Source organism: Buteo buteo, chromosome 11 (genome assembly GCF_964188355.1).
Source record: "Buteo buteo chromosome 11, bButBut1.hap1.1, whole genome shotgun sequence".
Lineage (NCBI taxonomy): Eukaryota > Metazoa > Chordata > Aves > Accipitriformes > Accipitridae > Buteo > Buteo buteo.
The window spans coordinates 40674974-40690850 of NC_134181.1; positions in this window are offsets into that span (position 1 = coordinate 40674974).

The following is a 15877-nucleotide window of genomic DNA, read 5'->3' on the forward strand; positions in this document are numbered from 1 at the left end:
GCCTATTCGTTAGGAGCCCGTTTCCCTTCAGAGCACATTAAACTCATCAGAGAGAGATCAGGTCTAAGCCCACACGTGCCCTGGTCTCGATCTGGTTTGTTGGCAAATGACCGAAAAGTGGGGTGGGGGGTCAGGCAGGAGCCCCACCGGCACAGCCGGCCCCAGCCCTCTGCTTGCAGCTCATTAATCAAATACCCTGCAAGGCATCAGCCCCTGCATCCCCGCCGGGGCTTTGCAGGATGAGTCCAACCACCCCCAGCTGCAACCAGGGTCCTCGTTGCACCCCAGGGCATTTCACCCCCTTCCACCGGCAATCCTGGAACAGCTCTAAACACCCTAAAATTAACTACAAAATAAAAGGAATAATAAATGTTTGCACTATTAAATTAGCAGCACGGGTGGCGTGTGGGCAGGAGGAAGGCTGCGATCATTACAACAAGAACCCTCTCTCCTGGCATACCTTGTGGAGACATCAATGAGCCAATTAAGCAATTGCCTCAGTTAACGGAGGCTCCTAGGAATAGACTTCCCTGCTATAGACTAACCGCGCTGTAATAAATTGTCTCATAAATAAACAGCCTGAAAAAGCATTACAAGATACCCAGAAAAAAAGCACTGTATCACATGCAGAAATGATACCTTACATCTCTAGCCTAACTATTAGCCCACGGCATTGCCAATGCTTCCCCAAACCCAGGGAACCTGAGCCATGGGGGCAGTGCCACGGGGCACAGGCAGCCCTGAGCCCGCGGGGTGGTGACAGCCGTACTCTGCAAACAGCATCCCCAGCAGATACTGCCTACCCTGCGAGACCGCTGTCTGCCAGCGGCATCCAGCCGGCGGTTACTCATCCCGCGGGCATTGCAATAAATGCCACCCTGGGTTATTTACAGCCCCAGCGATAACACGGGGCTCTGCCAGGTTCAAATGTTTGCACCCAAACGGGCGCAATAAACTCTAGCAGAGAGAGCGGGTCCCAGGATGCGAACAGGGAAACTGGGACTTGGAGGATAGCTGCACAATATCCTCCAAAGAAAAAAAAAAAAAGAAATAACAAAAATAATCTCTTCCTTAGAAAGCTCTTCTTCCATGATTTGCTTTTTTCTTTTTAAATTACACAAAGGGCTGAACTTGGGCTTCCCCCACCCTGCACGGGGGGGGCTGCAAACGGGGCTCTCCCCAAGGCTGCCGGGCCCCCAGCACCACTTGCTGCGCCCTGTTCCGCAGCCCTACAACCGCCTGCACCACACAATTAAACACCCAGCACCCCCTCGCCCTGCAAAACCCCCCCTCGGGGCCCAAAACCCCCTGGGGAACCCGAGAGGGACCTACCTGGCTCAGAGGCAGGTGAGGATGCTCAGGCCCCCCAGTCCTGCCTTCCCCTGCTTTATCCTCTCCCACATTTAAAGGGCCCAATGTCCCCATCCCCTCCCACCCCCAGGCTGTGATTTTGGGGACGATAGAGAAAAAAGAGCGGTCTTTGCTCTGGGTGAACACCCGCTGTGGGCGTTCAGCTGCTGTCAAGGAGGACGAGCTCTGGGGCTGAGGGAAGAAGTGATCAGCAGGGCGAAGCTGTGTATGCTCAAGAGGTACCCAAGGGGAGGGAAAGGAGAAAATGTGTTTAACTAGGATTAAATTTTAATCTGTTCCCCCTAGTAGAGAGAAGAAAGCTGGGTTTGTCCTGGAGCTGCACAAATAATTTTCTATAAATGCTGAATTTTTTATTTTTTTTTCTTATTTGGCTTGCATCCGGCAGGAAGAGCCGGAGCCTGGTTTTGCCCAAACCGCCCCGTTTCCACCTCCACGCAGCGTTGGTGCGGTGCTGCTCCACCCATTCCCCAGCCAAACAGGTTTACTGCAAATTCAGAAAATCAACAATTATCTTTGGAAGTATTCATTATCACTCAAGAGTCAATAAACAAAGGCTACGAGTGCCCTCTATTCGTGGCACTTCAGAAGCACCTACCAATTATTCCCTTGACTAAACCAGCCTTGCCTGGCAGGAGGGGGGTTCTCCACCGCATGCTGCAACGCGGCTGCCTGCTGCAACGTCTTCCCGCTTTGGTCAGGGAGAAGGAGAAGGAAGAAAGGCTCCTTGCTTAAAATAACATTTGCAACTGAGGTGTGAACCTGCAAGGCGATGCAGAGCTCCGCTTTGGAAGTCGTGGCAGATGCGGATGGATGCTGAGCGGGTCTGGCCACGGGGCTGCCCAGGCGGAGGGGCCGGGAGATGCTCGGTGGGGCTGGATCCGAGCTGGTTTTCCCAAGAAAAGCAGCATGGAGTGGGCTGCGGGGCAGGGAAACAGCAACGGCCGTGGGACAATGTGCAGCACCGTGTGCTGAGCTGGGGAAAGCCCTCGGAGGGTGGTGGGTGGCCGAGCAGCCCCACGCTGCTGCCAAAGCATCTTTCACTCGGTAAATGCATTTTGCAGAGTCAAACCATTGCAAGAGGGCGTTTATCGTCTTCCCGGTGGGAAATATCTGTTTAATGGCTCTTTTCCCCAAACTGAAGGGCTCCCGGCCAACCCCGCAGCCTGCGCAGCCCTGGGCAGAGCCCAGCACCCAGAGTCCCCCCTCTGCCCATCGCCACGGCCAGGTACATCCAAGGACAAGGCCCTTGCCAAAGGTATCTTTTTTTTTTTTTTTTGTCCTTCCTTTCTCTGTCCGTGGAAAAGCCATTTTCACCCACGGGACCCCCAGGAGCACCCACATCCCTGGGGCAGCTGCAAGGCTGTGCTGGCCCCCGGGGCGCAGGTCAGTAGCAGTGGCCACCCTGCCCCTTCCCTCCATCCCCCTGCCCCATGTCTTGCCAGGAGATAAATAAGGGAGAGGCTGGGAAGCGGAGCTGCAGCCTTCCTTGGAGAGCACCGAGGCCACGGGCACCCGGGCACATCCATCGCCGGCGAGGGCCATCCATCAGCTCCTGGCTCGAGCGCTTCGGGATGCTGGACGTGGTACGAGGGGGCTGCGGGGAGGAGGAGGGAGGGGGCTGATATTGGGGGGGATGTAGCTGTGCTCCCCTGGTTTGAGCTGATGAAGGATGAGGGTGCCCACGTCCCCGCCGTCAGCGCTGGCTCCACCGTTCTGGTGCAGCCCTCGGGGAGGAATAGAGAGAAACCCACGGGCTTGGGGCGTGAAAAACTGCGATGGAAGTGGGACCAGCACAGGGTGTCACCCCCAGGATCCAGGCCCCGGCTGCCCCGCAGCGGTCCCGAGATGCCTCTCCATCATCTCCAGACTGACACCGGGGACCTGCCAAGCCCCTGCGTCCCCCTCCCCGGGGCCGCTCACGGTGGCAGGACCAGGGGTCTCCCATTCCAGCTTTCTGCGCCAGCCTCGGCGAAGGCAGCCGGCTTCTCCGTCGGCAGGAGGGGGCTCCGCAGCTCACCCACGCGCTCCAACAAAAGCACTTTTTCCTCCCCGCTCACCTACCAAAGCCACCCGGCCCTGATATTTAGGCAGCGCAAGATGAAAAGGCGCAGGGACAGATAAGTGCGTGTGTTCTCAGGCAAAGCCGTTTGCAGCTGCCGGAAAAAGAGGAATGAAAGGGCAGGAGCAGAGGGGAGGCAGGAAAGCCAGACCACGGCCTTTTCTTCCCTTTGGCTCTAAAAAAAGCTCCAGAGCGGGAAGGGGGATGGAGGGATGGAGATGAAAATATAATTTTTCCCCTCCGAGCTGCAGTGGCCGTGGCGGCGAGCCGGCCCCCGGGGACCATGCGGCAAAGCCGCGCAGCCGCCGCCGCTCTCCAAGCGCCACTGCCGAAAGGTCAAACGCAGCTGGCGGAGGGGGACGGAGGGGGACAGAGCCCGCAGCCGCACGTGTCCGGGCAGGAGAGGCAGGGACCGGTTTGCCAGCCCGGGAGCAAATGGAGGAAAGCCCCTCGCTGGGCTATGGTGGGCACAGGCAGCCCCCGACCACAGGCAGAGGGTCCCAGTGCCCCGAGGATGTGCCTGAGAGATGGGGAGGGCAAAACACAAAGCTGCCCTCCTCTTCATCGCCTTCCTCGGGTGGCAATTAGCAGCCTCCGATCACACAAATAGCACCATTGCCTGTTGGGGTAATTACTAGTTAATGAAGCGGAGGCAGTTCAGTTGGATCCCAGCCTCCAGCTCGGGGTCTGGCTAAAGGGGTGGGTTCAGGGATGCTCAACACAGATATGGGCTGCAGAGCTGGAAGGTATCAGGCTTTTGCCTCCAGCTTGGGAAGGGTAGGATGGGTCAGACCCGGGATCCACATCCTCCTCCAAGCTGACACCGGGATGTTCCCATTCCTGGCTCACTCCAGGTCCCGGTGCCAGCGTGGCAGGGCCAGCTCCTGCCTCCTCCTCCTCCAGCATCTCCCTGTGCCTGCACCTCACTGCACTGAACCCATGAGCCAAACCAGGCCTACGGGGAGGTTTGGTTTCCCCAAACTGCTTGAGCTTTAAAAGCCCACCAGGCTCAGCATCCCTCACCTTTCCTTGGCCACCCTGGCTACAAAAGCCCATCTCCCCGGAGGAGCTGAGATCCGGACAGGGTGGGAGAGGGACAAGGTACAATCCCCACCCTTTCAGTTTGGGCTCAGACCCCAAAATTCATTTCACACCATGAGCCCCCCATCCCAAGTCTACCAGGGATGGGGAAGATGCTGCCCCAGAAAACACAGAGCTGGCCACAAACCTAAAGCTATTTAACCGAACCTGCCTGGGGTATGCTGATGGGACGAGTGGTCTGACTCCATGCAATCACCTCTCATTGAGGTTTTTTTCGGGATTATTGTGCTGGACTAGCAGCAGCCCTGAGCAGAGGAGCCCTGTTCTGCCTCCTCGGCCCCTGTCATGCAGGGATCCCCGTGCCGCCGCAGAATGAAGCAGGAGGGAGCAAAGTGCCGCGTTCCGGCTTTTATAGACTATTACTTATAATGGAGAGGAACAAAAATACTGTAAAATAAAGCACTTGAGGGCATCAGCCTAAGCGTTAAATAGGCTTCTGTTAAAAAGCTGCTTCGACTGAAAAAGCTTCCTGATTTGGATCGGAGGCATTACCCTGCTTGTGAGAAAGCCGAAGCTTTGATAAAGCCAGGGGGACAGGCAGCACCATCCCCAGAAAGGGGCTCTCGTGCTCCTCCTGGGATGCAGGATGCTCCCACCTGGGGTGCGGGATGCTCCCTGCTCAGCTCCCTCCCACCAGCAACTTATAGGTGCCTCCGGAGAGCACGCAGTTTCCCTAAATTTTAGGCTTCCCATCCTGTCCCTGTGGAGCAGCGCTGCCCCTGCAAAACATGTGGAGCATTTCGCAATGTTAACGGGCAGCACAACTGCTAATGTGTAAACTTTTACTGGTCCGGTGAACAAACGGAGAGTTTGGGGAGCAGACACTTCCCATTAAGACGCACTAATGAAATGTGAAAATGTTTTACTGTGGTGTAATTTTATATATTTTTGAACACAGCCGCAGCTGCAGCGCTGTTCCATTTGTGGCTAATTTAAGTGCCAATTAAACCGGGCTAAATTACAGCCGAGTACACTGCAGGAACTGATGTGACAAGGGACGTGTCCAGGAGCCCCAAATCTCGCTGACCTTGCCATCAGTGTTCAAGCTGGTTTGCAAGCTGGATCAAGAACTGCCAGCTCCTGGCGCTTACCGAAAGGTCACGGCAGATCCCGGAGGTCGGCGAGATTTGCCGGCCGGGGCGATGCGAGTTCCCTGTGCCTCCCGCGGGCTCCGGAGCAGTCGGGGGCATCTGGAGGTGCCCGGCTCTCAGAAAGGTCTTCTTCCCTCTTGGCTGCCAACTGGGAGCTTGGATGAGGCTGGAGCTGTAGCAAACCCTTCCTGCTTGGCCAGGGACCCCCGGTCCCCCTCGCCGGAGGTGTGATCCCCTTCCTTGCGCATCTCTTCAGACCCCGATTACGACCCACCGCACGCTGCATCCAGCACGTCGCCAAAGCTGCTGCTTGTCCCCGCTGCCTCCTGGGGAAACTGATTCATCTCAGAAAAAAACCCCTCATTTTTCTGGAGAATGGAGGAGCTGGTGGGATTTTGTTCTTCCTTTTGGGTAAAGGAAGGAATAAAGGACCTAAATGCTGGGTCGTGCCCGCTGGCCTCACCTTCAGCCTCGGCTCCTGCGTGGTTTGGGGTGCAGAGCCTGTTCTCAGCAGTTTGGGGTTGTTTTTTTTTACTGATTTAGTTAGCTGATGATGGCCTTAGGATTTGCTCCAGCAAGGATAGTTCAGAGGGCTTCAAAAGAGCTTCAGGTCAGCATTTTGTACCAGCAGCCAGCTAAGCAGCCCCCATAAACCCCAGCATGGGGAACTGCTGGCTTTCCTAAAGGCACTTTTTTTTTTTTTTTTTGGTTGATTTAGGCCATTGCGATAAATCCCCTGAGGCCCTTGGTTTCCAGCTGAGCCAGGTTAGACCCAAGTTAGGTCAGGAACAGCAGGGTTAGCATCCACCCACAGCCTGTGGGTATGCTGCTTGTGCCCAGGAGCACCCCATCCCCACAGACCCCCCCACTTTCCTCCAGCCAGATGGACAGCAGGCCTGGCACGGGGTCCCCAAAAAGCTTTTTCTCATACCTACACACACATATATATATATTTTGCCTTCGTTCACCTCCGGGTCCCCCCCTGGGCTCGCTGCCCCCCACGAGACCGCAGCCCCCCCCCCCCCCAAGTCCCTCAGCTGGCGGCAGAGCCCACCCACAGTCCCCTCCGCTCCCGCTGCCTCTTACGAGCACCCATTAACCAGGCCATGCCTCATAAACTCCAATTAGCGGGCAGGTCGTTTCCATCGGCCGTCACCCAGCTCCAGCGACCGCGCAAGCCATAGCCTCGGGGAAGCGGGGCTGGTCCCGGTATCTCCCAGTGATACTGGTCCGGCACCCGGCGGGCACAGATCCCACCGCTGGAGGAGGCTGCAGCCAGGGACAGACCTCCCGAGAGCGGCCGCTAGCTCCTCTCTAATTAATCCAATTACAACATTGCGTTGGCCGCGCAACCAGTGGATTAATTGCGGTTTGCTCCAGGTAAACAGCAGGCGGAAACACTCCTGTGTTCAAACAGGCTCGTTATTTGCTATTAACTATGAAAAGCCTGGCCTCAAACCTGGCCGATGAGGAAGGCGGTCCTGCCACCGGCATCATCCTCGTTGGGAGAGCGGGGAGCTCGCTTCTCCCCAGGCTCATTGGGCGCCTGCGGAGCCCTCACATCGCTCCTGAAAAACAAATCCTCGCTGAAGACTAAAAAACCAAAGATTAGGGGGACAACGCTGGGAGCAGGAGTGTAGAGTGGAAGGCTGCTTGCTCTCAGATTTTTTTTTTAATAGAATAAAAAGGAGATTATTGGAAACAATTAATTGTTCAGACTGTCAAGAAGATGAAAGTGTCAGGAGTAAACAGATGCTGGTCACGATTCAGCGCTCATTAAGGCAGGAGAAGGATTCATTTCATATGCATGATTAACTCCTGGCCACTGATGATTTACACAGCAGATGATCAAAAGAGAATTAATTATTCCACAAATCAGGTTGCTGCCAGCCCGGCCCCGGTCCTTGCTGGAAAACAGGGCTGTCGTGGCCACTGCTGCCCCGCAGCCGTGCCTGGACCCGGCTGTGTGCTGTCTGCCCCTGCCTGGGGGTGTTTGCCCCCCCAGCCCACCCTCCCCACCATTGCCCGGCATCACGAGCATCTCGTCGACTGCCCCCATGAGCCACCTCCGGCATCGCTACGTTCAACGTCGAAGGGGTTTCATGCCGCCCGGCCCTGCTGGAGCGGCCGCTGGGGAGGTATCGGCTTTCTGACACCCGGCCCAATAATATCCTGCTCCGTTAGTGGTAATTAACCCAGGGAAGGTTTCTCTCCACTTGACACCTTTTCTTTCTTTTGTGATTGATGGAGTCTCTCGCCGTTACAAATCCACGCCGTAATTAAAGGAAGGAACTCCACTCCCTCTACCTGATTTACTTTTTAATACAGTCCCCTTTTGATCTCGTCTCTCTCTTAATTAAATTACGAGCCATGAATCAACACCCTGCCACTACAAAAGCTGTTCTGCCTCGCTCACTTTCCTCCACCGAGAGGGAAATAGCGTCTCCAAATCTTGGCAACGGGGAATCGCCGAGAGTTACACAGAGCACCAGCTCTGCTCTTGCTTGGATTTTAGGACGAGCGCAGGGGACGGATCCTGCGTGCTGGTGGGCTCGTGGAGAGCAAGCATGAACCCCCTAGAACTGGGTGCAGAGCAGGGAGCGATGCTGTGACGTGATTTCTTTGCAGCCGCCCCATGTCCCTGGTGGGTGCTGGGGCTGGTGGGGGGACACAGGGCAGCTGGGGGACCACGGCCCCGGCCCCAGCCCAGGCATCGGTCTCCTGCCTGCGCCTGGTCCCGGGCTCCGCCGGGCTTGTCTGTCCCTGGGAAAAATGAATTGTTGGTCTGCAAAGACCCTACAGTTCTTGCCTGCTCCAGGGGCTCAGCCCATCCTTGAGCATCCCCAGCACATCCAACGCCCGTCCCTGCCATGCCGGCAGCATCCCTCCTGCACCGTGACACCCCTGGACCCCCAGACCCAGCTCCCCTGCACCTCCCCTCCCTCTTCTGAGGCCACCACGGAGGGAAAATCAGCCACTTCACATGGCAGACCCCCCGGCCACGCATCACCCACCCACCACGGGCACCCGGCGTGGCCGACGCGCATCACCGCGGCTGCTGGAGGGCTGGGGAAGCCGCGTGTCACTGGGAGCGTAATGGCGTAATAACTCTTTCCTGTGCAGTCTGGGTGATGACAGAGCTTTTAATGAAGGATAATGGTGTTTTGCATTTAAATATACTGCGCTGTTGACTCATGACTGCAGCAGCCCCGGGACAGGAGGTGTAAATCAGGGAAGGCTCCCGGCAGCGCTCGGAGCCTCGTCCCACCGGAGGCATCTCCTACGGACACCCCGGGATCCAGGAGAGGGGAGGAAGGCAGGGACGGGCACCCGCACCCTCTGCCTTGTCGTCTCCCCCACCGCCGCCAAGTGCAAATGAGCCTGATGCTAATTTAATGAACTTCTGATGATTATCGCCTTTATTTTTAAATCTGAATTCCTGCAGGAGTCACCTTCAGCAGGGAAAGGCGGCCCCTCCCCAAGGCGGCGGCGGAGGGGAGGGGGGGGATGAATTGATTGCCTGTATCTGATTAGCAATTACGCTCGGCGCACTTCAGCAGTAAATACTGTCACCCTGGGCTGGGGACGAGGTGATGGCAGATTGGGGGGGTCCCCGGGGAGGGTGCTGGGGGTGGGCTGCAGGGATGGGAACAGCATTTCAGCACCCGAATGGTGCTGACACCCACGCTGGGCTTGGTGCCCGCACAGCACGGAGCAGGAGGCCACAGGCACCTCCTGGCTGGAAGGGACAGTCCCTGAAATAATTTGCTTCCCAAAAATTTTCGAGGCTCTGGGTGGAAGCCACTGGGGTGAGCTCGCCGCCTCTCCCTCCCCTGGGATAACCGTCTCCTGCTGCCGAAGCCGCCGGGCTGGTGCTTATGGGCATTTATGAGTTGTGTCTTTAATATGGCGCTGGAATATTTGCCCTATAAATTCTTAAGAACAGATTTATACATGAGCTATTACTGGCATTACAGACTATTAATAAATGAGTTAAATCTACAGGAAAAAACCCCTGCATTCCCCCCCTTTACGTTGGCATAATAAACATATAAGAAGGGAAATGAGGCAGTGCTGCAGCTGGGGGCGGTGGTGCCTGGCCACCGTGGCAGTGGGGCCACGTGCCGTGTCCCCTGGGCCACCTGCCCTGTCCCAGGAAGCCACCAGCCATCCTTCCCTGCAGGGATGCGGGATGCACACGGCTGAGCGAGCTGCCAGCAAAGCTGCGGATCCTCCCCTGATCCCAGACATGACCACCCGGACACAGCGGACCCCGGCACATCCCCGTTTCCAAACTGGCAGAGGTGTCCCGGGGGAAATGGAGGGTTTCTGCACGCTGGAGCCAGCACCGAGGCACTCAGGAGAGTGGAAGGGACACAGGGGACGATGCTCCGATGGCGCTGCCTCCTCCGTTTTGGGAGGCAGAGCTATTTGCAGAGCTGGCTGCTCAGTGTACACAAGCTATTTCTGGAAAAGCCTTGACTGAGAAAAGCCATCTGGAGAAAGGCGGCAGTGGAGCCGTGTCTCCGGCAGCAGCTGGCTCCGCGCTGGGATCCGGTGGCTTTCGAGGGCTCTGATGCGCAGGGAAAACACGGAGTCTCCCCTCGTTCCCAGCCACATCGACCAACTGGACATCGGGAGGTGCTTTGCCAGTGAAACCCGGTGGCTTTATCCCCGTTTGCCCAGGGCTGTTTCCAGCCTGGGGAGATGCTCAGGTTCCCCACGACCGAGGGCCACAATACATCTAAGATTCGGGCAGACAAGACCTGAAGATGCCATAAGACCAGATCCTGGCACCGTCGTGGGCGATAGGAAACCCGGAGCGGAGGGCTTGAACCCAACACCGGCTCCTGGGATGGGGGTATCAAGTGAGAGCCCCTTCCCGAAAAGGAAGGGGTAGCAGGAGGACGGTCCCACCGCTGCCACCGGGATGCCTGGCCAAGGAGAGGGGCTGGGAGCAGGTGGGCTAGTGGTGGTCCTGCCGCGATGGCCCCACGTACAGCGTGCTGCTTCGGATAAGAGCAGGGCAAAGCTCGCGCCCGCCGGGGCTGCTGAGCGCGAGGAGCCCCCGCGAGAGCTGGGACATCTCCAAGGGAGCGTGGTGGGAGATAAACAAACAAAAATGCAATATTTTCCTCGGCCGCCAAGATTACATCAGTGCTGGCTGGCTGAGTTTGATTAAAACTCTCATTTATTACATTTGGGAAGAATATAATTTAGCTACCAGATTAAAAGCAAATAAGACCCCTATGAAGGGTCCCAGCGCATCTGTTTCCCCGAAGCCACCATGTGCCACGGCAGGACGCTCCGGGCGGTGACGGTGACACCGCAGGGTACCCTCAGCATTCCCACCCAGGTTGCCAGCCCCTCTGCCAGCCTTTCTCTCGCGTGGGAGGTTGCCTTACGGCTCCAGCACTGTGTGTGGAGCTCCCCTGGGGATTGCAGGCACCGGGGACCCACGCGGCCAAGGAAGGGCCACCGCAGGGGTGCAGATGGGTCCTCCAGCGGGCAGGGGCATCGAGGCACCTGGGTCCATCAAAATGCATCACCCGGTGAAAGGACACCCGTGGGCTATGGCCATCCAGCCCTGATCTGCCCATGCCGGCAAGCTGGACGGTCGCCGGGGTGCTCCGTGGGGGTGTAAGGGTGACATGGTCCCATCCGTGATCCGACCCAGGCAGCTGCTGGGGAAGAAGCCCTGCTCCCCCAAACCCCCTCCATACGGCCTGTTCAAATAGGCACACACAAGGTTGCAGCTCTGGCAAGCTTTCAGCTCGTTGCCTATTACTTTTAGATGAGCTGGCTATTTAAACAGCACTTAAGTATTACAGCTGCTGGTCTGTAAACTGTCTCCGTGACACGAGCCCTTGTTCCCAGGCACTTCAAAAGCCGCTGTGTAAAAGAAATTAATAACAAAGTGAATTGTACTCGAATGCAGCCTCTGGAGAGGTAAAGTGGCGGTGGGGGAGCGGCAGAAGGTGAGGGATGGTGCCATTTTCAGGACATCACAAACCCAGGTCAGATTAAGACCAAAATGGGCTGAGGTCCGCGAGGCTTTCTGCTCAGGGTCATTACCGGTGATGATGAGCATCTGAAATCTAAACCAGCATGATGTCAAACGATTGCTTTCTAAGCAGGCTGGGTTTTTCTTCCCAGCCTGATGTTCGGAAGCCGGGAGGGATGGAGTTGCCTCCTGACACCAGTGGGGTTTTGGTCAAGTCTGGCCCAGCAGCCAGCGATCGATGCTCAACCGCTGCGCCAACAACTGCCTCTAGCTTCAAGCTGCTCCTGGCCAGTGCTGTTTGTTCACTTTGTGATGGACAGAATTTGGGAAAACTCAAGCCTAAAAACCTCTACAGTCTCAGCTGGAGGCCTCAGGGCTTTCATCCCTAGCGTTTGCCAAATCAATGCAGCAGCAGACAAACCCACCAGCCCTCCACGGAGCTGCCCTTGATCCCAGCAAGCATAGAGAAGGAAAAAATGTATTTTAAAAAGATGCAGGTTTGCTCGGACCAACCATAATTCACTGCATGCCCTGCGGGCAGGAACAAGAGGCTGGTATAGAGAAAAAGCATCTTCTGTGGGCTTCAACCCCAAGGGGGACGTGGTTTCTTCCCAGTTTTCTGCTGGAATGTTTGAGGAGCAGCGCCGCTCAGCTGCAAAATATCCCCGTCTGGGGAAGAAGCAGTGATCGGGACCTCAGCGTCACGGCTCTGCCAGACGCCGCATGGCCATCGTCAGTGTTGATTAATGAGACATCTGAGCAGTCGCTCAGCGCTGCAATGAGTTTGTAAGCAAACAAGATATATTAGGGAAAAATACTTGTGGGAGAAGAAAAGGGCTGGGCTGTTGACTCCAAAAACCTCACAGACCCCGCCGGGAGACTCCTGTTGGTATCTGACTGTTCGGACAGGGAGTGTCCAGTCCCCAGCCAGATGTCATCTCAGCTAGCACCATTTTGCTCCCGATTTCCAAGAGGATTTGTCTCACAGGGGCCCCACAGGTGCTGGCAGAAGAGGGAGGCAGGAGCCGGTCCCACCTGCCCAGGGAGAGCAACTTGATGTCGTTCAGAGCTGGGATCTTACCTCCAAATCCCTCTTTCTTTGACAAGAGCAGAAATCATCCACTCCATCTTCAAACAGCAGTTCAAAGCCTTTACATCACTCTCAAGATCAATTAGCAGCTAAATAATAATCCAGGATAAGTCTTATCAAGGCATAAGAAAAGCGACATGGTCAGTCAGTGATGTGGGAGATCTAAGGCAGGAGAAAGCTTCCTGTTCCTGGTTAAATCCAACATCTCCCAGGAAAATGCAGCCTCTTCCCATAACAAATAGCAGTGTCGGGAGTTAATCCTCACCAGAGGAACATTTCAAAGAAAACCCACCTCGGGCAGCGGGTCTGTTTGCTGTATGTGCATTAACATGTGCGTGCTCAGGCAGGGGAGCCGCAGAACTCTGGTCACCGTTGGCCAACCCAAGCGCCCACCAAGGCAACGCATGGCTGACCCCGTAAAGGATGAGTTAGGGACGGCGTAGAGCTGACGGTCAGGCAGGTCCTGGGCCAGGAGGCTCAGGAGAGAGGTGTGTGCATAGCCTGAGGATGGCCATTAAATACAGGGACACCATCTCAGATCTGGGACATCCTCAAATGCAAACAGTGGCAAGCAGAGAAGAGACTCTGGAGGCTCCCTCCAATTCCCCTGTCCCGTTCTTACGTGTCATGGCTGGGCACCGAGCTCACAGACCTCCAGCATGACCCAGAACGGCTGCCTTTCTTGCTCTGGGCTCCCATCTGGTGCCGATGTTCCACTCCAGCGGCCGTCGCTGCAGGATGCAGGGTGCTCCCCAAGCCACAGGTGAAAGCCTTGCAGCCCCACCAGCCTGGGGGTGCCATGCCTTTACTTCCAAACCCCCCTTTTCCAAGGCACCTCCAAATGCTAGGAACAAAAAAAATAAATAAATAACCAGCTGCAGCAAGCTGGCTGCACCAGAACATTTATTTCATATAATGCATCATTTATTTTCAATTATCGTGGTACTTTCCCCCCCGCCTCCCTCCCCGCGCGCTTGGCAGATTGCTGGTGGAAAGTTTGCAGAGTTGCAAAACAGCCGTGGCAGCAGCAGCGGCGGCGGCTCTGGCACAAGGCGAAGGGACAGACGTGACGGGGACGGCGCTGGCACCTCTTACAGCAGCGCGGGGCTGGGAGGAGGATGGCAGCCCGGCGGGAGGGGGGTATGGATGGACACCTCGGGGCTATGGGTCAGAACAAGGAGAGACGTCCCAGCTGTCAGCTCACCTCCGGACTAATGCACTGAAGGAGGTGACAGCAGCGAAGCAGAGGCGGTGACAGGGACGCTGCAGGGGAGGGCGCAGAGAGGGATGAGAGCAGCGCTATGGGCATCTTTTCCCTCTAGACACAGTTTCACCCTCCCAGCACCGGTCTTCTCTCCTTTTCCCTCTCTTCCAGGGACCTACTCTCAACACCTTGGGGAGCCAGAGCTTGGGGATGGAGCCGGGTCAACCTCCGGCTCGTGGGAGATGTCCAGACCTGACCTCTGGGATGCAGCTTGAGATGCGGTTTCCATAGCTGGTGGTTGAAAAACCCAAGCCCACCCCAAGTCCCTGCACGGCCAGGAGACCTCCAAGGGCCAGGGTGGCTCTGGGCACAACCACAGCCACTGTTGACAGGGTGCTTGTGCAACACCGGCCGTGTCCCGCAGCATCCCCATCCCACGGGAAGATGCTGCTGCTGCTGCTGCAGCCCAGGCACAGAGGTGCGGCGCTCACCATCTTTGCCCCATACTTGCACACCAAACAGCTTTTTTATTCCCAGGTCTCTCTCAGTCAAAGCCATTTGAAGATCTCTGACATATCATGAAGAATTTTCTAATGGGGTTCAGCAGACTTTAAGATTTATATCAAAAAGCCCCAATTTATTGAATTAATGCTGCAGAGCAAACCCACGGCTGCTTAACAACTGGAGTATCAGTATTTTACAGCAACATAACTAATAAGGCCATTAATACAAACTGGGCTCACTCCTGACATTTATATCACTGTAAATCTCTCTTTCAGCACTGGAATTATTTATGCCATCCCAGGCACTCGAGAAGCCCTGTCGTCCTTTATCAGGCTGAAAGATTTAAGCCAAGAAATGACGAATACAAACATAATAAAAAAAGAGGAGCTCAAGAAGAGCTGGGACACCAGAACCCCAGCCAGGTCCCTTCAGACCAAACCCATCCGACGTACCTGGCTGCAGCTCCCCACGCGCATCCCGTTTGCCCTGCGCAAGGAACGCTTGGATGGTTTTAAGCAGGGATCACGGATGCAGCCAGTCCCCTTCTCCCCAGCATCCCCTCCAGAGATTTCCCAGCACAGCCCTGAGCCTGGGGCAGCCAGGAAGGCTGAAAGCGGCACGGGGTGAGAAAGGTCTAAACCACCCCCCAAAAACCCTCCCGAGCCTTAACCAAGCACCCAGGAAACTGCAAATAGGAATGAGATCAGGGCAGGGGGGTAGGAGAGGAGAGGAGCCTGACAGACCTCACTGAGTACTAATTATTTCTGGCATTATCTGCACAGACAGATAAGGTTCTCATTAATAAACTTGAAGAAGGTGGAGGGGGGGACACGACAGGCACAGAGAGAAGCAGCAACAGCCGAATGCCAAGCAAGAGCTGCGAATGAACCACAACCACCAGCGAAATGCAATCAGGCAGAGGGAGCAATTAGAGGCCCGGCTAGCAGCGGTGGCAGCGTGGGGGACAGTAATTAGCTGCCAAGCCTGTCCCCACTCGGCTTTGTTTTGCGGGCTGCCTCATAATTCACGACATGTTGGAAATGAAATCATTAGTAATCTTTCATAGGCAGGGCCTTATTAAACCCGCTATCTGCACTTATTTAATTGGAAGGAGATAAACCCGGGCCAGCGCGGGAAGCGGGGCGATGGAGATGCATCGACTCCTTGTACAGCCTTGCTGCAAAATAAATGCAGGGGGTGCAGGCGTGTATGGGGGACAGGGGGTTGCAGGGGCTCTGAAACCACTAATTTTGATTTTTATCTATGTGAAAGAACCCCAAGAGGCAGGAGGACAGGGGAAAGCCCTTGGTTTGCAGGTGGTGTCACCCAGGCCATGGGCTCTAGGGCAGGATTACGCAGGAGCAGGGTCTGGCCAGCTTTGTGCTGGCTCGGCAGACGGATAGAAGTTGGGGAGCTGGGGGGATGGCTGGAGGGGGGGGAACCCAAGGAGCTG